We start from the raw sequence: 24359 nt of genomic DNA, 5'->3' as shown, positions 1-24359 counted from the left end.
CACCGTGAATTCATTGTCCCAGGAAGGGGAAACTTTATTGACACATTCCTGGGGTCAGATACATCACATGATCACACTGACAGAACCACAGGCACATAGACACAGGCAACAGAGCATGCACAATGTCAGCACTAGTACAGTGTATATCCACCTTTCACAGCAATGCAGGCTGCTATTCTCCCATGGAGACGATCGTAGAGATGCTGGATGTAGTCCTGTGGAACGGCTTGGCGTGCCATTTCCACCTGGCGCCTCAGTTGGACCAGCGTTCGTGCTGGACGTGCAGACCGCGTGAGACGACGCTTCATCCAGTCCCAAACGAGCTCAATGGAGGACAGATCCGGAGGTCTTGCTGGCCAGGGTAGTTGACTAACACCTTCTAGAGCACGTTGGGTCGCACGGGATACATGCGGACGTGCATTGTCCTGTTGGAACAGCAAGTTCCCTTGCCGGTCTAGGAATGGAAGAACGATGGGTTCGATGACGGTTTGGATGTACCGTGTACTATTCAGTGTCCGCTCGACGATCACCAGAGGTGTACGGCAAGTGTAGGAGATCGCTCCCCACACCATGATGCCGGGTGTTGGCCCTGTGTGCCTCGGTCGTATGCAGTCCTGATTGTGGCGCTCACCTGCACGGCGCCAAACACGCATACGACCATCATTGGCACCAAGGCAGAAGCGACTCTCATCGCTGAAGACGACACGTCTCCATTCGTCCCTCCATTCACGCCTGTCGCGACACCACTGGAGGCGGGCTGCACGATGTTGGGGCGTGAGCGGAAGACGGCCTAACGGTGTTCGGGACCGTACCCCAGCTTCGTGGAGATGGTTGCGAATGGTCCTCGCCGATACCCCAGGAGCAACAGTGTCCCTAATTTGCTGGGAAGTGGCGGTGCGGTCCCCTACGGCACTGCGTAGGATCCTACGGTCTTGGCGTGCATCCGTGCGTCGCTGCGGTCCGGTCACAGGTCGACGGGCACGTGCACCTTCCGCCGACCACTGGCGACAACATCGATGTACTGTGGAGACCTCACGCCCCACGTGTTGAGCAATTCGGCGGTACGTCCACCCGGCCTCCCGCATGCCCACTACACGCCCTCGTTCAAAGTCCGTCAACTGCACATACGGTTCACGTCCACGCTGTCGCGGCATGCTACCAGTGTCAAAGACTGCGATGGAGCTCCGTATGCCACGGCAAACTTGCTGACACTGACGGCGGCGGTGCACAAATGCTGCGCAGCTAGCGCCATTCGACGGCCAACACCGCGGTTCCTGGTGTGTCCACTGTGCCGTGCGTGGGATCATGGCTTGTACAGCCCTCTTGCAATGTCCGGAGCAAGTATGGTGGGTCTGACACACCGGTGTCAATGTGTTCTTTTTTCCATTTCCAGGAGTGTATATGGCGATCTCAAGGATTCGCAACGCAATTTGAGCGCAGCAACATCGTTACCATTTGGTGTTGTCCAGTGCGATTGTGTCAGTTTTGTGTTAGTTTCCAGACTGGCTGCCTTTTTGACAATAATAATACTCATCAGGAAAGTAAGGGAAAATGAGAGTGGAATTTTCTAAGGCCGAACGGAATGGTATTGCTCAAGCACACTGAAGTGTCAAGAAAGGCAGCTGCTAGGTGTAAACATTTTGACACGTTTAGTCAGTTAAAATGGTTCAAATGGCTCAGAGCACTAAGGGACTTGACATCTGAGGTCATCAGTCCCCTAGACATAGAACTACGTAAACCTAACTAACCTAAGGACATCACACACATCCATGCCCGAGGCAGGATTCGAATCTGCGACCGTAGTAGTCGCGTGGTTCCGGACTGAAGCACCTATAACCGCTCGGCCACCGTGGTCGGCTGGTTAGTCAGTCACTGGAGTGTGGGATCAATACTTCTGAGAACGAATATGAGTGGACTCAAAGTAAAATTGTTACACGAAGGCAGATCAAAATGGATTCGTTTCTATCTTAAAATTATGGAAGAACCATAGAGATGTTTAAGCTCCTTAGTTTGTGTTTGCTTTCACAATAACATATGTTTTTGAGTGGGGTCCGGCTTTAGCAAATCACAATTTTAATTTTTGTCACAGAAAATTTCACTGCAGCTGCAGCATGATCATTGTTTTTTTATTATTATTATGGCTGTTAAACATAAGGAATGTCTTTTACTGTTTAAATACACGTAAACATTAGTTTCTGAATCGTAATTATAGGATTTGAAGAGCACATAAAAAAGTGTATTCGTACCTTCTTACGACATGGTGTGGTTCTCCAACTGTATAATGCTTTTCAAATGTCTGTTTTTCTTTACAATATGTAACTTACAGCTATATATAACTTAATGTAGGCAAATACTGCAGTAAAAATTATTGAACTTAGTTATCGGCTGAATACGCCACACTGTCTTATGCCTTAACAACACTACCACTTACATTTAAAAAAAAAAACTGCTAAAAGCCATTAACTCAAAATTCAGATTCCAAAGAAAATACAACACAGTGGGGAAAAGACGCTGCCTAAATTTACGTCAACGGCCAGGGCAGGTAACCAGAACATTAACGGCCACAAGGCAGAAAATTCCGCTGGTGCACTTCAATTGCAAATAACCAAATAGAGTTAGGATCCACTGGATGGTGGACAAACCTTCGACAACTCGAACACACACGTTGTTGCTTGAAGGAATGTCCCAACAGCCAACAACGAGAACCAAATGGTACAATGCGAACAGTCTTGACATGCTGGTCAATTAAATTTAAACTTAACTGTGTCCAGGGTCGGTGAGCCAAGGACCTTGTAGCAATGGGAACAGCGCCACACACTCCGACGCTGAGTAGAGACCTCCAGCAGACCAAGCCAATATACACACTACTGAGATTTCCTTGCGGCTCCAAACCAACCAACCGACTGCCATTCATCAGCACGGAGACAGCAGACAGCGACTGTGAAAAAAAAAAAAAAAAAAAAAAAAAAAAAAAAAAAAAAAAAAAAAAGTTCAAATGGCTCTGAGCACTATGCCACTTAACTTCTGAGATCATCAGTCCACTAGAACTTAGAACTACTTACACCTAACATAAGAACATCACACACATCCATGCCCGAGGTAGGATTCGAACCTGCGACCGTAGTGGCCTCGCGGTTCCAGACTGTAGCGCCTAGAACCGCTCGGCGACTGAGCAATAACAAGGACGAATCACGAGTCGGCACGCGCAGGCAAACGATAAGCGGTCGCCGGCCAACAGACACGTCGTCCAACAAGATGACCGACCGACGACCGACCAAGGTGGTCCGCTCAAAAGTGATAAGTATTGGCGGACGTAACTCACTGCAGCCACGCCCTGACTGAACTTCTGCCACGTCCTAACACTGCCGTTTCTGAACTGCACTGGCAGATCCGTACTAACTCCGAACACATGACAACCGGGAAACAATACCAGTCAACAAATATAATATGCCAGGTCTTTATCGATAAGCGCCACTGCTGCCGTTCAGAGTCAGGCAAGGCGTCAACTTAGTGACAACAGCAATTGAAATTAACATAACGAGGTGGTAGTACAGTAAAAACAGGATGTCAAATGAGATATGGCACTCACGGCTCAAATGCAACTCAGAAATTGCGTCGTGATTGAATACCTATGCCTGCTTTTCTAACAAAAACTAACGTGGGCATGATCACAACATGGAACCTGTCCTGGGAGTCCAGTGTTTTGCGTCTGAATCTTCACCGCCCATTTACTGTTACCCTCGCACCATCTCATTGACGATGCGGCAGAGAAGCTACATCGCTTAAGGCCGTCTTCTCTAAAAGAGACTAACGTGCCTACGGTCACAGTGTCCGATGCATCACTACGTATTTAGCGTAACACTCGCACCATCCAATTGACGATGCGACGCAGAAATTGCATCGAGACTGAATACTATAGGCTCTATGCCAACTTCTCTGAAAGAGACTAATGTGTCTACGGTCACCGTACAGAACCTATCCTGGGAGTCTCAGAGGGCCTGTCTGATGGAGCACTGCCCCTTTTCTGTAACCCTCGCACAAACTCATTAACGATGCGACGCAGATATTACGTCGCGACGGAACACCACACGCTCCATGGCGACTTCTCTAAAAGAGACTGTCGTGGCTACTGTCACCGTATTGATACTCTCCTGGGAGTCCAATAGTTGGAGTTCGATGCAGCACTGCAGTATTACTGTTTCCCTCACGCATTATAATTGTCGATGCGACGCAGAAATTACGTCGCGATTGAATACAACAAGCATCATGAAGCCTTATCTAAAAGAGGTTAAGTTACTACGGTCACTGTACGGAAAATCTCCTTGGAATCCAGTAACTTCACTTCGAAGCACTTCTGACTGTTTACTATAACTATCGCACAAACATATTTTCAATGCGATACGGAAATTTAATCGCCGTTGAATACTCCAGGCTCCATGCCGAGTTATCTAAAACGAACTAACATGGCTACGGTCACCGTACAGAACCTCTCGTCTGATTGCAGTAGCTTGATTCTGATTCATCACTGCCAATTTACTATAAACGTCGAATCATCACACTGATAATGAGACAGAATTTTTTTCGCGAATGAGTAATACAGTCCCTATACTGACCTCAATAAAGTCACTGGTAGTCCAGTGGTTTGAGTCTGACACAACAACGCCTTATTACTGAATCCTTCATCGGTTCTCATCGACGATGCGACACAGAAATTTCGCCGCGATAGATTGCTACAGTCTCCATGAGAACTTCTCTAGAAGACACAGACGTAGCTAAAGTCACTCTTCGCAATCTCTCCAGTGAGCGATGCACCACTGCCTGCTCACAATATCCGTCGTACCATCACAATAATAATACGAAGAAGAAATTGCGTCGCGATTGAATACTACTGTCCGGAAGTTGATTTCTCCAACGGAGATGAAGGTGGCTATGGTCAGCGCATGGAGCCTCTTCTAGGAGTCCAGTAGCTTGAGTCTGATGCACCACTTCTCATTTACTGTAACCCTCCCACCATCTCAATGACGATGTGATATGTGACACGGAAATTGGGTGGCGGTAGGGTAGTACAGGCTCCTTGCTGACTTCCCTAAAAGGCACTAACATGGCTACGGTCATCATACGAAACATTTTCGGTCAAACCAGTAGCCCGAGTGCGATGCACCACTCCCCCTTTTACTGTAACCCTCGGACTAACTCATAGATCATGCGACACAGAAATGTCGTGATGGAATACAAAAGGGCTATTTGCCGACTTCTCACAGAAATTGCGTCGCGGTTGAATAATACAGGCTCCACGGCAACTTCTCTAAGAGAGACTAACGTGGCTACGATCACCGTACGGAATCGCCCTGTGAGTACAGTAACTTGTGTCCGACGCACCACTGCCCATTTACTGAACCTTCGCACCCTTACATGGACGATGCGACACAGGTATTCCGTCGCAACTGAATACTATAGGCTCCAAGAAGACATCTGTAAGAAAGCTCCATACTTACCTCTCCTGGGAGTCCGGTAACACGTGTATGATGAAGCACTGCCCGCTTACTGTAATCCTCGAACCATCTCTCTGATGATGCGTGCGACAAAGAAATTCCGTCACGACTGTATACTACAGTCCTAATGACGACTTCTCTAGGAGAGATTAACGTGGCTGTAGTCAGAAAATGGAACCTTACCTCGGCGTCCAGTAGCTTGAGTCCGATGCACCACATTACGTTCACTATAAACGTCGCACCCCCACATTTATGATGCGACACAGATTACTTGTCGCGATTGACTACTACACGCTCCATGCCGACATCAATGAAGCAGAGGAACATGGTTACGGCCAATGTGCGGACCTCTTCTGGGAGGCCAGTAGCTTGTGTCCGATTTACCACTGCCTGTTTACTGCTTGACTTTTCGGTGAAGGTATGTTCTCGAAACTTTAACAAAAGTCCGTACTGAGCAACTGCGCGTCTCTCCTGCAGAGTCTTCCACTGGAGTTTATCTACCATCTCCGTAACGCTTTCACGATTACTAAATGATCTTGTAACGAAGCGCGCTACTCTCCGTTGGATCTTCTCTATCTCTTCTATCAACCCTATCTTGTACCGATCCCACACTGCTGAGCAGTAATAAAGCAGTGGGCGAACAAGCGTACTGTAACCTACTTTCTTTGTTTTCGGATTGCATTTTCTTAGGATTCTTCCAATGAATCTCAGTCTGGCATCTGCTTTACCAACGATTACTTAATATGATCATGCCATTTTAAATCACTCCTAATGCTTACTCCCAGATAATTTATGGAATTAACTGCTTCCAGTTGCTGACCTGCTATTTTGTATCTAAATGATAAAGGAGCTATCTTTCCATGTATTCGCAGCACATTACACTTGTCTACATGGAAATTCAATTGCCATTCCCTGCACCATGCGTCAATTCGCTGCAGATCCTCCTGCATTTCAGTACAATCTCCCACTGTTACAACGTCTCGATACACCGCAGCATCATCTGCAAAAAGCCTCAGTGAACTTCCGATGTCATCCACAAGGTCATTTATGTATTTGTGTATAGCAACGGTCCTATGACACTCCCCTGCGGCAGACCTGAAATGACTCTTACTTCGGAAGACTTCTCTCCATTGAGAATGACATGCTGCGTTCTGTTAGCTAGGAACTCTTCAATGCAATCACACAATTAGTCTGATAGTCGATATGCTCTTACTTTGTTCATTAAACGACTGTGGGGAACTGTATCGACGGCATGGACAATAACTTGAGTGAACAGCCCCCTATATGCGTTACCTCTACAGTCATGCACTCTCCCCAGTTGTTTATTGCAAACAAGAATGTTTGTAGTTGTCTTTCTATGCCACTTTGAAAATTATCCCATGCTAATTACCACTATACAGACCATATATATTTACAAATAGTAGAAACAACTACTATTTTTGTGTTTGAAAGTTAATTTCCTATTCCGTTTCCTTTGTAAATATGGCTAGCGTCGTAGATGAAACCTTCTGTTAGCTACCTTCGATAATCTCGCAAACAGTTTCAAAGAAAGTGAGTAGAGTATCTTTGATTCTATATTTGGACTAAGCCGAGAAATTTAGGGAGCAGCACTCAGCCGAAGTTGGCTGTAATCGTAATGATGAAGCTATGTGTGCCCAACTGACTATGAGAGAGAAAGTCTCACTTGCTGGGAAAACACGGGGATGGGCGAGTGGGTACGTGGCCCACACAGATAGATGTCATTTCTTGTATCATCTTTTTGGTATTAAGAAGGTACCTGCTCTCCTTGACTCGGTTCATTATCACCTTCACCTCTGCTGTTTCCAGTCGTAGATCGTATTACGTGCTTAGATGGCTTCCATTCCTTCAGAAGGTCTTCTAGGACCTCCACAGATATGACGGCAGTCTTCTGTGGTAAGAACACATGTACTTGCTGCCCTTTCAGTCTTAGTCTTTGAATGTGTACACATCAGGAGATATGGTTATGAAAGATGTATATATCTCAAAAAATATTAGTTTGTTTGGTATAGTTGACAGTTTATTTGGTATGTTTACCACTATGAGTGTTTTTGCATGGCTGAACAAATGAGTCATACGTATTCTTTGGCTACGAGAGTTTGAAGTATTGCTGAGAAAAACTCGGGCGAACGGAAGAGTCCGGAGCAGTCGTCCGGGCACCGAGGGGGAGAGAGTGTTGTGTCATGGCAGAGTGAGGGGCTTGGATGGCTGACGCAGTGCACACAAAACTGAAATGCCCTTGACGTGTAACTGAGCACAGAAAATTATGTAAGAGGATTTTATTGAAAAACGGCTCATTTGGAATAAAGGTAATTTACTAGCTGAGTAATTATTGAAGCTTAAGTACTTCATTGTGTCTAACAATCGTATTAGTGTCCAGGACGAAATTTCAGTCATGTGTTCGAAATGATAATTATCTATCTGCCTCCACTGTTAATTAAAGCATTCCATTAAAATGCCAAAAGTAAATTTTACGTAATTGAAGTTTGTTATGAGAGTACTTTTTTTCATTTTGTGTGACAGTGCTAAGCTCATGCCTGTAGGAGTCTTTTCCGTGTTATGAAAAGGATTCAATATAATTGCAGAATACTTTCCCATCCATCCATAAATATTCTATGAAGCTTATCCCCACTGTTAAATGAAAGATAGATTTGGCAAAACCGATACTGTCACAGCTTGCGCCACTGTGTCGACAGTGAATAGTATTTTCAGCAAAGGAACAATTATAATTGGCTGATGCAACCTGGTAAATAAAATAAGATTTGGCAGTTTCCTTCGCCATGATCTAGTTCAGGCACTCAGAGTTCAGTACTTCACATTCTTGCAGTTTCCATACAGAGTAGAGCCAAGCTGTCCTCTGCTAGGTAAGAATATATTGCAGGTCCTAAATGAACTTCTTAGAGAAAATTGGGAACAATATTTACTTAGCGATAATTCATATAAATTCAGCAGATGCGTTTTCATTACAGGTTACAGCTTTCTGTACACAACCGTTAGCCAGTGTGTGTGACTTTCATGACAGTCAGCCTATTTATTATTTATGACTACTGTTTATTTTCAATATCATTTACAGGAAGTCATATGTATCTTAGATCAGTTGACATGACACAGTGGAAGTAACTTATACAGTTTATGTTCGTATCCAAAGTAAAGCTGCAAGGGCGATTCTAGATCAGACTACATATGTGACACTATAATCGGAATTCTCATTATTAGCGGGAGGTTTTGTCAAACAGTTCGTCATTACTAAGTAAAAGCTTAAAGGTTTCAGTTCCTTCCCAAATTTTACATCATCTCTGTCGTTGCTCGAGCGACACTAGTGGTAAGTTAAAACCTTGCATTACGCCTAGCACACGATACTGTCTTACTTGATCTTCTGTTTTTAATACTCTGAACTGTGTTTGGCGCATTTTAATCCAGGTATTGTGAACTTCTTATTTCACCTTACGTTTCCAATATTAGTAAATTTCTAATACCTCTTAATTTTCATCGAACATTCTTCAGTGTATGTAACTCTTGACTGTTACATGCCGCAACATCTCCTAAACACAACCAAAAAATATAAAGTTTCCTACTTCGCAGCCTTCATCGACAGGTACTTTGTCAATGTAACTGATTCTCATGTGCTATGACAACGTTTCCACTGCAGTTGGAAAAGTGAATCCCATTTATACAGTTAACTTATCTTGGCACACTCGGGTGCACATTTTAATTAATTACCCCGATACACAGCCTCTGACCAGTGTGTGTGTCACTGCTGCCCCCGTCCTGCCCGCTACACTTCTCCCTGCTGCTGGCGTGGTATCGTGTGCAGAGCAGCCACCGCCTTCATCCATTTCCTGCTACGCGCGCCGGTCATTACACCCTGCTCTATGCGGCGTAATCTGCTTCCGCATCGCTACGTATCGCATTTAGCCCGTCCGTCCCTGTCCCTTCACATAACTGCCACAAATCGCGCAGCCCTTTCGGTTTATTACCCCCTCCACCCCCAACCCCCCCCCCCCCCAAAAAAAAAAAAATTTATCCGCGGATATTGGACAGCTGCTGATCATTTACTGATGATAAACTGTCGTAAAAATTTTTACGTGCAGTATATTCTCTTGTATACGGAACATCGCCTCTGTTTCAGCAGTTAATGTCAATGAAGACTTTCATTTTTTAATATCGCAGATTGATATCAGCAGATACGCATCGTAATTCAGTGTTCAGCTTATCATTTTGCGACGAGAAGAACAAGTGAGGGTGATACGTGCTGTCCATCCACTTTCATCCCCGGTCGTTTCATCCAGCAGGAATATTTTCAGTTCTGGCACCATACGTTTTTCGTTTCAATTTCGTAATTATTTTTAAAATACGTAGCTTAGTTTTCTGGCTTTATTAACACCAATATAGCAGTACAACTGACTATATTATTTCTGGTCATCAATAAAGAAGTAATATGTTGTAAAATAGATTATTTGACCATTGAAAATATTGCATGCAGATGGACATAGAGTGGCAGATGTACACTAAATACTGGCTTAAAAGAAGAAGAAATTCCTGTGACCCATACAGGTTGCCAAACGTTTGGCACAGTTTTGCACATACCGTCACATAAAAATTTTTCCTGATTACAGAAAATCAGTATGTGTACAGTTCATAGAAAAGTCTAACGTAAATACAAATATTTTTTGGAGTAGTTGCGCCACAGTCTTGAAGACATTTATCGAATATCATCTCTTAGGAAAACCTACACATCATCGCTACAATTATAAACAACCCCCTCCCCCGCCACCATCACACACACACACACACACACACACACACACACACACACATGCTGTGAATCTTGGAATGTCTTAACGGATAGAAAAATTATGAATTACTATGCAGATAAACCTCTTACACTATTTGATTTTCAAACAGCTGAGCAGAACTGAATGTACTCAGACGTTTCGCTCTTTAGCTATTCTGATCAACACTAAACTGTCACACAATATTTTTAGCGCAACGCAATCTGACTTTCAATAATCCCTACAAAAAATGGCCCTGACTAATATTAACCTATACCTTTCACAAATCACTTACCTCACAAAAATCTTAGTTACTCAAACTACTGCAATACAGCGAGCGCCAATATTGCCAGCTAAATAAAATATTCTAACTACTGAAAGCACTAACTACTGATAGGCATAGTTAGCAAAAGAAAGATTTTGATAGAGAACAAACAATGTATTTACCTTAATAGTTTTCAAAACTCATAATATATATAGCAGTCTATGATATCCAATATTACGCATTTACAATTCTGATGGACACACGTGCAGATCATCCGCTCCCAAAATTCCGCCATCTCTCTCCCCACATCCACCACTGCTGGCCGCTCACCTCCAACTGCGCAACGCTACGAACTGTTAACAGCCAACTGCCCAACACTAATATCGCGATTATTGCAACAATGCCGACCAGCCTCAGACTGCACACAAAAAAATGGTTCAAATGGCTCTGAGCACTATGGGACTCAACTGCTGTGGTCATTAGTCCCCTAGAACTTAGAACTACTTAAACCTAACTAAGCTAAGGACATCACACACATCCATGCCCGAGGCTGGATTCGAACCTGCGACCGTAGCAGTCGCACGGTTCCAGACTGAGCGCCTAGAACCGCGAGACCACCGCGGCCGGCCGACTGCACACAGCACTGACAGTGATTTTCATATAGAGCGCTACGTGGCGTTACCAACAAAAGAACCTAAACAGCCTACTTACAACGGTTCTGATGATGCTAATGTGTAACCTTTCCAACTACTTCACTTGCAGCCCAGACGGACCATTCACTTTCGACAAGCCAGCAAGTTGTCCTCCGCGGTATAGCGTCATTTTGATGCAGTATAAATAGAAACGGGATCAAAACATCGCTCTCCCGGTCACTGCCGGCTTCCCTGACCTCCGAGCTGTGGCTAATATTGAAAGAAAGAGTGTATTTGAGTCCCATCGAGGAGTAAATATTCCCCCGCATCCTAAACTTGGTAGTTAGAGACGTTGAACACCAACATACTGAGGCGAACGATGGGTAATCTGAGTAAAGATAATTTTCCAAAATTAGAGTTTCACTCTGCAGCGTAGTGTGCGCTGATATGAAACTTCCTGGCAGTTTAAAACTGTATGCCGGACTGAGACCCGAACTCGGGTCCATTTCCTTTCGCGGGCAAGTGCTCTACCGACTGAGGTACCCAAGCACGACACCCGGCCCGTACTCATAGCTTCAATTCTGCCAGTACCTCGTCTCCTATGTGTACTGGAGCGGGTCTCAAACTTGGGACCTTTGCCTTTCGCGAGCAAGCGCTCTACTGACTGTTATTTTCGTTCTTTTTTCATTGCGGTTGTTGAAGAAATAAACTCAAACAGTAATGGTGGTTCGAGGCATCCCTATTGCCTGAGCACTAAATGTGCCTTTACGTTTCTCCAAAATACAAAACTAATTCGAAAGGTCCTAAAAGTGTGCCCTGCACTCATAAATAAATTTTCCGGATATTTAAACATAAACGTCATGTGAATATAAAGAACCTTGAGAAGACATCTCTTCCTGTTCAAATGTGTCCAAGCTGCTGAGGTCATCGGTCTCTACACTTACAGTAACTTAAACTAACTTACGCTAAGAACAACGCAGACACCCATGCCCGAGGGTGGACACGAACGTCCGGCGGGAGGGGCAGCGCAATCCGTGACATGGCGCCTCTAACCACTAGGCTACGACAGCAGAACTCTACGAACTTACCCATTAGCCAACTGGTTGAAAGTCGTTTCTGATTAGGATAAGGACATATTGTGAGAGCTAGCAATTCATCCAGAACAATAATGGTATCAGTTGTGCGGTTCATGATGGCCAGTTTGTGTCGTGTCCATTGCCATACCTCATTAGTGGTGCCAAACGTAAAACGGTGAAGTAGAGTATCAGTCTGCTAACAGTCCAAGCATTTGTCGTTTTGTGACAAGCCTATCTTGAAGAGACGCTAATTTTTGCTTTTGGTGTTGTATAAAGAGTAATACCAAGTAGCTCTTACATGTGACGATAAGGTTGTGACACAAATGTTTTGATAAACTCTACTCCAAGTGATTGTGGGGAATTTCCTCGCTAATTTGCTTATACACTTTTCTTCCGTAAGTACTTTATAAACTTTCTTGCTTGTATAGTTCTTTACCCCTTGTCTAATGAAGCTATTCTCAATAATATATGTTTTAACATCCGACAACCTATAAGGCCGCCCATAAGTGGCACCCCGATGTCTGGAAGAGACACTGTGTTCACAACGTAAGCTGTGAGATTTCCATCACCTGCTTCAAGAGCCTTTGCCGTCGGAGATGTCATCAGAGCTCTGCATTTATCTCTAACGTTGGTGAGACCTAAACCACCTCTCGTTTCAGTTAGGGTTATGGTTTGATGATCTACCCTAAGGATTCTCCGTCTCCATATGAACCACGATAGAGCAGATTCAATTAGTTTCTCTATAGTTGAAGGCAAAGGGAAAATAATTGCGAGGCAGTACACCTTAGGGAGCATAGTGAGATTCATCAGTGTAATATTTTGTATCATATCTAGAGAACGGGAGGAATTCTCTCGTAATACCGCTCGGATGCTGTTGAGCTTTATTTTCCAATTCCAGGCCGCTGTCTTGACGGGACATTTACTAAACCATATCCCCAGATGTTTGATGGCATCTGCTTGCTCCACTGGTCCTGTTTCAACGAATCCTGTCCCTCTGCCTAACTGTAAGATTTACTTACAATAGCCTTAGCACCAGAACAAGAACTACAAGTCCGAATGTTATACTGTATGTTCATAACATCGGACGGGATCAGTCACGTACACGGCCAGGTAATCAGGGTAACATCTGCAGAAATGTTTCTTGCCTCCAATTTCAGTTCCAGGAACCTTGAGAAGTAATGGTCGTGGAAGAGGCTCGATTGATAATGAGAAGAGCAGCTTCGAGATACCTTCTCGTATCGACGCTGAGAATTCTTGCTTTGAATTGTCCATTGACAAGAATTCTTGAAATTGCCTGAGGGTATAACCTTTTGATGATATTGACAAAAGATGGTTTAGTTCCCATTTACGACATGACACGTAGCAGGTAACTGTGACTGACTCTGTCAAATGCTTTGTCCAAGTCTAACGACATGATGGCCACTCTGCAGTTGGGCGCCGAGGCGACGGCCATTACATCCAGGTATTCTTACAGCACTTGCTGTATTGTCCTCCTTGAAAGGCCACAAGACTGATACAGACCGATGATGCGACCGGTAATGGTGTTCAATCGGCGAAGCAGTACCCTAGCAAACTATCTTGTGGTCAATGTTTAGGAACGATATAGGACACATGGTTTTCAAATCATTAGTAGATCTACTTTTAGGAACCAACACTATAAGCCCTTCTAAAAACTCACAGGGAATAGTGGCAGTCGTACGTATTTCGTCGATCACTACTGTCAACTTAATACCGATTAAATTCCAGTACTTTAGGTAAAACTCTACTGGAAACCCATCGGGTCCAGGGAAATTATTCCTCGGGCTTTCTTTCAACGCTTTGGAAAGGTCTTCTGTAGTGCTAAGAGCTTCCAGTTCTGCGTTTTCTGCATCCGTCACAGCCGGGTCAGCGCAATTTAAAAAGGTCCCACAATTGTCGTTGTCGTCAGTGTCCCCTTCTGCATACAGTCTCGTGAAATCTTTTGATGTTTCGTTGGCGGATAAGTTGGCTTCCATCATCATTTCGAACAGAATTTATGTGCAGTCGGCGTTCTCTTTTGAATTCGGCCAGAAGGTTAAAATGCACAGTCTCTTCATTCTTAATGCCGCTGTTGTCACTCGTTTGAACTCCTTCTGTTTGCTGGAGTTTCAGATCGGTTATTTTGGTCTTGATCCGTTTTATTCTCATGATGTGATGTGGTACATTGGCGGTATCTGCGTGTAATTCCCTTAGATGCTGGAAGTAGGATTCCACTTTGTGTCTTTTCCACTGTTTCTTTTCACAAGCGAAGCGTCTGAGTAAAGATCGTATTTTATGTTTTGCTTGTGTTACCCGCCATTCCATTTTAGTTCTATAGCGCTGCGTATTCCTTAAGCACATTTTCCAACCTCGCTTTAACTCGAGCTCAAGCCCAGTGTGAATCAGGTGTGAGATACTGAATTTCCAGACTCCCCTACTCCTAAATGTCCTTTGCCTGGGCATGGTAATGTTAGCCACAACTGCTAACTGCCCAGAAAACCTGACTTCGTAAGTTTCAACGCTGAGAACACTATTTTGTACGAAGCAAGGGGCGTAGATTCGGTCTATCCTGCTCATGAAATGGCTAGTAATATAAGTGAACCTTGGATTTCCTCTTGGCTGTATGTGCCAAGTGTCGATGAGGCGCAATCCTTTTATTAAGTCTCCAAGTTCCAGGCACAAATTAAGATTGGGCGTTTTGAAGATGGCGGAAAGAACACAGTTGCAATAACGAGAAAAGAAGGTATTCACGTTCACGGGATTGATTAAAACAGCTCTAGTTTCCTGAAGGAAGATAGATCTATCCCGTCTGGCTTGAGAAGCCGACGGAGCGAAAATATTAATAAGATGAGCTGTGTCTGTTTCAACAGAAATTCCTGTTTCACTTGCAAACTTTTTAACACCTCTAGGTATAATCCCGTCCTTGAACAACATGGCCGTGCCAGTTTCAAGTCCCTTGGTTGGTTGGTTGTTTGGGGGAAGAGACCAAACTGCGAGGTCATCGGTCTCAGCGCATTACGGAAGGAAGTCGGCCGTGCCCTTTCGAAGGAACTATCCCAGCATTTTCCTAGAGAGATTTAGGGAAATCACGGAAAACCTAAATCAGGATGGCCGGACGCGAGTCCAGTGTGCTAACCACTGCGCCACCTCGCTCGGTTTCAAGTCCCCTATTGAGGACAGCTGTGTATCATGCGATATGTTCCACTCTGTCTGTACATACTTCTTGCAACATAACTGTTTCTATACAGAAAGTATATGCAAAATCTTGAAGCCATTCAATTTTAGTGATTGTGTTAATGTTTACTGTAACTATAATGTACGTCTGCAAATCAATTCTACTACACATTTCTCTTAGGCTTAGGTTCATAGCTGTGTGCCAATTGAAGTTGTCTCCCACGGCGGCATCGATTCATCCGAGCTTCACTGTATCGCGTCCGCCACTGTGAGTTGCCGGCGGATTACACTCCTCCATATCTGCATGCCAAGGTGAATTCCAGTCTGGTGGCTTTGAGGTTTGTTACGAGTCGTTTCACCATAGACGGTAGATTCAGCGTCAGCAGCTTGCGATGCGGGGACTCGTGTTGGACGGAGTCCCTCTCCTCCGCGTCTTCGTGCCTTGTCTTCAGGTGTTGTTGCTTTTCCGTGGTACTTTTTATCCCTTGGGTTGGCACTTCTCGTTTCCTGCAACTTTTTGGATTGTTATGGTGTTTGTGAATTCCTAGAATTTTCCTTCTCCTCGATCTGATAGTGCTGTCGTTCGCGATTTCTTCGACATTTGTTGACGTTCTTCCTGGCTGTCCTATGTCAAGCCTTGTAGTTCCTGTCGTACCTTTTTCCCTTTTGCTCTCAAGGTGGGCGCAATTATTTTAGCTCCATGATGAAGCTTGCTGTTGTATCGTCGTTTGTCGTTTGCGCTTCAATCTCATGTGGAGATTGCTTCTCTGTGTCCGGCGCTACGATCGTGCCATCATTGTTTGCTGTGTTGTGCGCAATATCTGCCCCGCTGCCTCGTTCAGTGTCACAGGGATGAACTGTAAATATAACTTCTAGAGTTTCTCCTGCTTTGGTCTTTCCCATTCTTGCGTCCTCTTCGACGTTGCCCGTAGTGTTATCAATAACTGCCTGTGACGTTGTAGCTGGGGTTCCACGAGCTGCGGCGACGTACACCTTCGGTAGCTGTGACATGGTGGGTGGGACATCTGCTTCCACCGTCGGTAATTGTGTCACTCGCCGCTGTAGACCCTGAGCGCGTACATGTCCTGTGGAACCACATCCAGCGCACGTACCTGGCTGCCCCTCATAAACAACAGTAGCCCTAGCCACAGCCTGGAGGAAGTCATGTCTCCGCTATATCCTTTCTTTCAGGAATGCTAGTTCTGCAAGGTTCGCAGAAGAGCTTCTGTAAAGTTTGGAAGGTAGGAGACGAGATACTGGCAGAAGTAAAGCTGTGAGTACCGGGCGTGAGTCGTGCTTCGGTAGCTCAGATAGTAGAGCACTTGCCCGCGAAAGGCAAAGGTCCCGAGTTCGAGTCTCGGTCGGGCACATAGTTTCAATCTGCCAGGAAGTTTCATATCAGCGCACACTCCGCTGCAGAGTGAAAATCTCATACTTCAAAATTACCGACATTGCCGCCAGAATGTTTGAACTTAAAGTCGTTTCCATATAATTCTATAATTTGGTCACTTTCTCAGGATTCTGTATCTTAAGACAGACGGTACTACTATACTACTACTGATAGACAGATGAATTCAAATTGTCAGTAGATCGTCCAGTGTTAATTTAAACTACTTCTTCGGGAAAGTTCTCTACTGAGACGATTTAGGTCGTACATAGTTACTGTCGAATATAAACTTCAAAGTGTCATTCTTTACAGGTTATGCCACTAGAAGTGCAATCCGATGTGTGCTATGAAGTCACGAACGCTCTACGGTGCTACTTTCACCGACAACAGCAGCGGACAGCGGTATCAGCGGAAACGTAAACACGACTCAGTTCCTCACAAGACGGCCGCCAAGGACCGACTCAAAGATTCAGAAACCCAATCACGACTCACGACTCATGCTCACAGCTTCAGTCCTGCCACTACCTCGTCTCCTACCTTCCAAACTTCACAGAAGCTCTTCTGCAAAACGTGCACCACTAATACCCTTGAAATAAAGGGTATTGCAGATACTTGACGTAGCCACAGCCTGGGGTTTGTTTCCAGAGTGAGATTTTCACTCTTCAGCGGAGTGTACGCTAATATCGAAACATCCTGTGTGTACGCGCTAGTTAACAGTGATAATGCTATTGGCTGACGACATGACGTGTCCTTTACTTTCAATATCCGCTGTATTGGCTGGCGAGATCACGTGACATGAACTACGACTGGCTTACAAAAGCGCGTTGCAATCTGTATAAATTGATAAGTTTTATAGTTCCGAGGCAAAGTATACTGTTACTTAACACGGAGAAGTGTACTTTCACCCGGGAGAAAGTGTGTTTTCACCAGGGAGAAAGTGTTTTTTTAAACGGGAAATCCGGGAGAAATCTGGGAATTTTTTTCTTTGTCCATGTATTCACCCTATTGTGAGAGAGCAGATTGAGGCGTTCCGTGGAACTCAAGGACTTTGATCATGGTCAGGTGATTGGGTGTCACCTGTGTGTTATGTATGTAAGTGAGATTTGCACACTCCTAAACATCTCTAGGACCACTGTTCCCAATGTGACAGTGAAGCGGAAACGCGGAGGGACACATACAGCACAAAATTGTACAGGCTGACTTTGTGTGTTGACTGACAGAGACCACCGACAGTTGAAGAGATTCGTAATTTGTAATAGGCAGACATCTATCCAGACCACCATACAGGAATTCCAAACTGCATCAGGATCCACTATAAGTACTATGACAGTTAGGTGGGAGGTGAGAAAAGGAGTGTAAACATTGGACGATTGAACAGTGGAAATAGGTTGTGTGGAGTGATGAATCATGGTACACAATGTGGCGATCTGATGGCAGGGTGTAGGTATGGTGAATGCCGAAGGTCGTTTGCCAGCATGTGTACTGCCATCAGTAAAACTCGAGAGGCGGTGGTGTTATGGTGTGGTCGTGTTCTCCATGGAGGGTGCTTACATCCCTTGTTTTGCATGGCACTGTCACGACAAATGCCTACATTGATGTGTTAAGCACCTTCTCACTTCCCACTCAGAGCAATTCAGGGATGGCGATAGCATCTTTAAACACGATGAAGCACCTGTTCATAATGCACAGCCTGTGGCGGATGGTTACACGACAATAACATCCCTATAATGGCACGGCCTGTACAGAATCCTGACCTAAATCTTATGGAACACCTTTAGGATGTTTTGGAATGCTGACTTTGTGTCAGGTCTCACCAACCGACATCGATACCTCTCCTTGGTGAAGTATTCTGTCAAGAATGGGCTGCCATTCCCCAAGAAACTTTCCAACACCTGCTGAACGTATGCCTCTGAGAGTGGAAGCTGTCATCAAGGCTTAATGTGGGCCAACACCATAATAAATTCCAGAATTACCGGTGGAATATACCACGAACTTGTAAGTTATTTTCAACCAGGTGTCCAGATACCTTTGATCACATAATGTAATACTATTTCCACACCATATAATTTTGCAGTCAGACTAGTGAGTCAGTAACAATGGAATGTGTAATTACAATGCATTTGTGTTATCAATCCACAATTGTACAACATGCATAATTAACCATAAATTTGCTGACTGTCGACAAAATCTGCCACTCCCATACAAAGTGTAGGGTTATTTTTTTCCACCATCTGCAAACTCTAGGGATTGATCTATGACAGGATATGAAACAAATAAGGTCAAATGAACTCATGTCAAGAAATCCTTGATTTCTATTCGGAGTCTGTTTATTCAATCATACACTATTACAGAGATAACAATCTAATATGTGCTGTACGATGCAACCACAGTTACAGTATGGCTTGAAAATGGTTTCCATGTCCTTCAGTGCATGCATGTACAAGCCATAGCATATTCTGTCGCACATGTTCACATTGTCCAGGCTGCATTCGAACAGTGTCAAAAGGCAGCTGCTCCAGTATCTCCACATCTGGAATTGGCTGTGCATATACAATAGTTTTGAGGTGGCCCTATAACCAAAAATCGCACTGATTGAGATCTGGTGAACGAGCAGGCCATGCAATTGGACCCCATTGGCCGATCCATCAATCAGAAAAGACACGATTGAGATGCGTCCGGACATTAACGGCAAAGTGGGCTGAAGCGTGATCATGTAGCAGCTAAGCCATGTCTCCGCAATATGCTTTCTTCCAGGAGTGCTTTTTCTGCAAGTTTCGCATAAGAGTTTCTGTGAAGTTTGGAAGGTAGGATACGAGTACGCGCCGTGTGTCGTGCTTGGGTAGCTCAGTCGGTAGAGCACCTGCCCAAGAGAGGCAAAGGTCACGAGTTCGGTTCTCGGTCCGGCACACAGCCTTAATATCCCATGAAGTTTCAGAGATAACTTTGTATTTATGTATGTTGCGACTTTTGCTCTGATTACAAGTGTTGAGATACGACAATGCAGTCGCATTCTGGAGTAAGGAAGTAGGACAGCTGGTGGCTGGCCGACATTGCGCGCTCGCGGACGACGCGATTCGTTCTTCACCTTCTGCATCTAGGTAAGCAGGGCGCTGGCTGAGAGACCACGCCGGCCGACGTGACCAAGCGGTTCTAGGCGCTTCAGTCCCGAACCTCGCTTTTGCTACGGTCGCAGGTTCGAATCTTGCTTCGGGCGTGCATGTGTGTGATGTCCTTACGATAGGTTTAAGTAGTTCTAAGTCTAGGGGACTGATGACCTCAGATATTAAGTCCAATAGTGCTTAGAGCCATTTGAACCATTTTTTTGAGTGCGCACAAAGAAGATAGTTTGCCAAAGACTAGTTCAGCCTGTGCTTGAATATTGCTCATCAGTCTGGGATCCGTACGAAATATGACTGATATCAGAATAGTGGAGGAGATCCAAAGAAGCGCGGCGCGTTTTATTAAAGCTTGATAGAGTAAGCGAAAAACCGTCCTCGGATGAGTCCAGCCAACTCCAGCGGCAAATGCTGCAAGACAGGGGCTTCGCATCATGCTGTAGTTTACTTTTGAAGTTCCGATAATGTCTGTTCCTACAAGAGTCAACCATTATATTGCTTCCTCATCCGTATTTCTCGCGAAAACACCATGGAGGTGAAACTGGAGAGATTCGAACTCACGCATGATACTTACGAGCCATCGTTCTTCCCTCGATCCATTCCTGACTGAAACACGAGATGGGGCTAGCGACAGCGATACACGGAGTATCCTCTGCCACGCACCGCAAGGTGGCCTCAAGAAAGTGGGTGTAAAGGTAGATGATGAAACAAGAGGCATCGCCATGGTCTGCTCAGATGGCGACTTGGGTGTGGCAGCCTATCACCGCACCAAACCTCTGCAGTGGATTCACCAAACGGCCTGGTTATCTGTCAAACAGAAAAGCAGTCCTCAATTACGATCGATTGTGCACTGGCAATGAAAAGTTTCCACTTACGTCGCACCTGCCTATTTTGGATTTATTGCCTTAAAGATTCCGATACAACCTTTTCTCAGCACTCTGGTCAACTCTAGATCTGAAGTTACTCTGATAATGGTAAGATGGGGAGGGGGTAAACTGGGCTGATTGCTTACAGTGTATATTTTGGGGGTACTACTCTGTACATAATGGTAAGGAGATGTGGAATACGGAATGGTGCAGCAGCTGTCATCGTAGGGAAGCTGAACAGGAGCAGAAATTATTAGTCAACACATAAATACAGTGAATAGAAGTTTTACATTATTTACAGCTTTATCCAACTATTACAAGAAGCAAACTAGAAGAATCGTGCAGTGTGAGGCTCCCGCTGGTAATGCATCAGTGAACTGTCGAAGGATGCCAATACTGAAGATTGTCGAAGGCTGCCTATAACTGTAGACTGTCGGAAGACAGCGACTGAGAGTGGGGCCTGTAGCTGCCGACGGCCGCCCTATATCGCTGAAGCCGAGGGCGCACGTAGTCAGAGGTGCTGTAGGCGTGTCTCAGTAGGCACGCTCCATTGGGTCTGCTGACACCCCGCTAGACCGCTATGAGCGTCTGCCAGAAACGTACGTTTCCGTTGCCAATTGTGAGTCTCGGGTGGAGCTGGTATCGATTTATTCTATAACATATTTTACAATAATTCACAACGGATTTATTGACATATACTGATGGCGGCACTAAAACTTTATGACCACGTCGTTGATAGCGTGTTGGTCCACCTTTGGAACGCAATGCGGAACACAAGTCATTGGTAGGTTTTCAGTGGTGGTACTAGATGTCTAAGGAGATGTCACGCAATCCACTTAAATTATGGGAATGTGGTTTGAGGGTGCAGAACTAGCTCTTGATAGCGTCACAGATGTCTCCCATCGCTTTCAGATCAGGCAAATTCGGTGGCGAAGATCGCTATCATGCTCCTTAAACCGCGGTGGCACGATTCTCGCCTTGTGACACTGACGGCTATTCTGCTGAAAGATATCATCGGCGTTGGTGAAGACATGAAGCATAAATGAAAAAGGTGATCTGAAACGCCCGCTAACTCACGCAGGGCTAACAGGTAACTGGGATTGTGGATAGGGCCAAGGGAGTTGCGATCGGATTTATTTCACAATTATGATTTATTATCATTTAGTTCACAAACACACTTTTGAAATAATTAAATTTGCTTCGCAGCTGAAGGCTTCCAAACAAATGCTTTAGAATAAGTTCAATTTTGAAAAGACATGACGAATTTAAATTTACGAATAAGATAAATCGTATACATATATGAAATCAGCATGCGGAGCGGCTGAAAACCGCCGGATTAAATCTTCAAAATTCAATTTATTCTATGATGATTACTGAACGCAGAAGGCCATATTGTTTTAATATGCTAAAAGGGATGATGGCCCGCAAGCTTCACAGAAAGAGATAAACAAGCACAATAAGATGGCTGAAGGCCACAAAGTTAAATTATAAAAATTAAGGAAATATATATATTGCAACACCCGGTAATGGCCGCTATCGACAGGGGATCTCAAGTTGATTCCATATTTCTAGATTTCCGGGAAGCTTTTGACACCGTTCCTCATAAGCGACTTCTAATCAAGCTGCGGAGCTATGGGGTATCGTCTCAGTTGTGCGACTGGATTCGTGATTTCCTGTCAGGAAGGTCGTAGTTCGTAGTAATAGACGGCAAATCATCTAGTAAAACTGAAGTGATATCAGGTGTTCCCCAGGGAAGCGTCCTGGGACCTCTACTGTTCCTGATCTATATAAATGACCTGGGTAACAATCTGAGCAGTTCTCTTAGACTGTTCGCAGATGATGCTGTAATTTATCGTCTAGTAAGGTCATCCGAAGACCAGTATCAGTTGTAAAGCGATTTAGAAAAGATTGCTGTATGGTGTGTCAGGTGGCAGTTGACGCTAAATAACGAAAAGTGTGAGATGATCCACATGAGTTCCAAAAGAAATCCGTTGGAATCGATTACTCGATAAATAGTACAATTCTCCAGGCTGTCAATTCAACTAAGTACCTGGGTGTTAAAATTACGAACAACTTCAGTTGGAAGGACCACATAGATAATATTGTCGGGAAGGCGAGCCAAAGGTTGCGTTTCATTGGCAGGACACTTAGAAGATGCAACAAGTCCACTAAAGAGACAGCTTACATTACACTCGTTCGTCCTCTGTTAGAATATTGCTGCGTGGTGTGGGATCCTTACCAGGTGGGATTGACGGAGGACATCGAAAGGGTGCAAAAAAGGGCAGCTCGTTTTGCATTAACACGTTATAGGGGAGAGAATGTGGCAGATATGATACACGAGTTGGGATGGAAGTCATTACAGCATAGTCGTTTTTCGTCGCGGCGAGACCTTTTTACGAAATTTCAGTCACCAACTTTCTCTTCCGAATGCGAAAATATTTTGTTGAGCCCAACCTACATAGGTAGGAATGATCATCAAAATAAAATAAGAGAAATCAGAGCTCGAACAGAAAGGTTTAGGTGTTCGTTTTTCCCGCTCGCTGTTCGGGAGTGGAATAGTAGAGAGATAGTATGATTGTGGTTCGATGAACCCTCTGCCAAGCACTTAAATGTGAATTGCAGAGTAGTCATGTAGATGTAGATGAAAACAATACATGAAGTTTACAAATTCCCTTATGCAACACCAACGGCGGAAGGCCTACAATAACTTGTAAAATCTTTCAGAGGAAATTGCAATAACCTTTCACGAGCAGAAAGCAATAATGTTTGGACTTGAAGGAAACCCCAGAACACGTTTCCAGGGTTGAAGGACCTCAATTAACGTTGCAAAGTTGAAAATATGAAATACAGTAAAGCCCCAAAAACCATTTTAAAATAAATAACAAAAACATTAACATTGCCAAATAATAGTTAAGGAACAACACTAAGGAGGCTCCAGGGGATTGATCCGCCCTCCTTCACTTAGGCGAGACAGGCGGTGAGCCCAACTACACTCGATTCGTGCGGACCCACCGCTTGCTTGCCAGAACGGACTACACGAGAATTCAAGGCCCCAAAAGGTTACAAGTAATCCCCACAGAAACGCGTATATGAACAGAGCTGCAAAAACTACACCCCATGTTGGGCAGGAACAACCCGTGAGGAAAAGACACTGCCTAAAAATTGCATTAGCGGCCAGGGTAGATAACCAGAACAGTAATAGCCACAAAGCAGAAAATTCCGCTGCTGCACGTCACTATGGATAAATTAATTTAAACAATTCCACCTGACGGCGGCTATCTCGAACACTTCACTCGGTTTTCCTCGTTGGAAAACCTTCACAACAACGCCGGAGCCAACAACGTAAAGCTCAAAACCACTTAACCTGGGTCGCCGAGCGACGATGCTCGCACCGATCGGACAGCCCCAGACAGACTCCCACACCGCGCAGAGATCTCCAGCGGCCTAGTCGACAACGCTGAACGGAGATGTCCTCGGACCAAATGACCGACCAGCAATCTACCGAAGGTCAGGCCTGGCTTAAGTGTACGTGGGGGCAACAGTCGGGCGGGCGATGTCCAGGCA

The sequence above is a fragment of the Schistocerca gregaria genome, chromosome 2 (genome assembly GCF_023897955.1).
Source record: "Schistocerca gregaria isolate iqSchGreg1 chromosome 2, iqSchGreg1.2, whole genome shotgun sequence".
Taxonomy (NCBI): Eukaryota; Metazoa; Arthropoda; class Insecta; order Orthoptera; family Acrididae; genus Schistocerca; species Schistocerca gregaria.
This window is presented reverse-complemented; position numbering follows the sequence as displayed.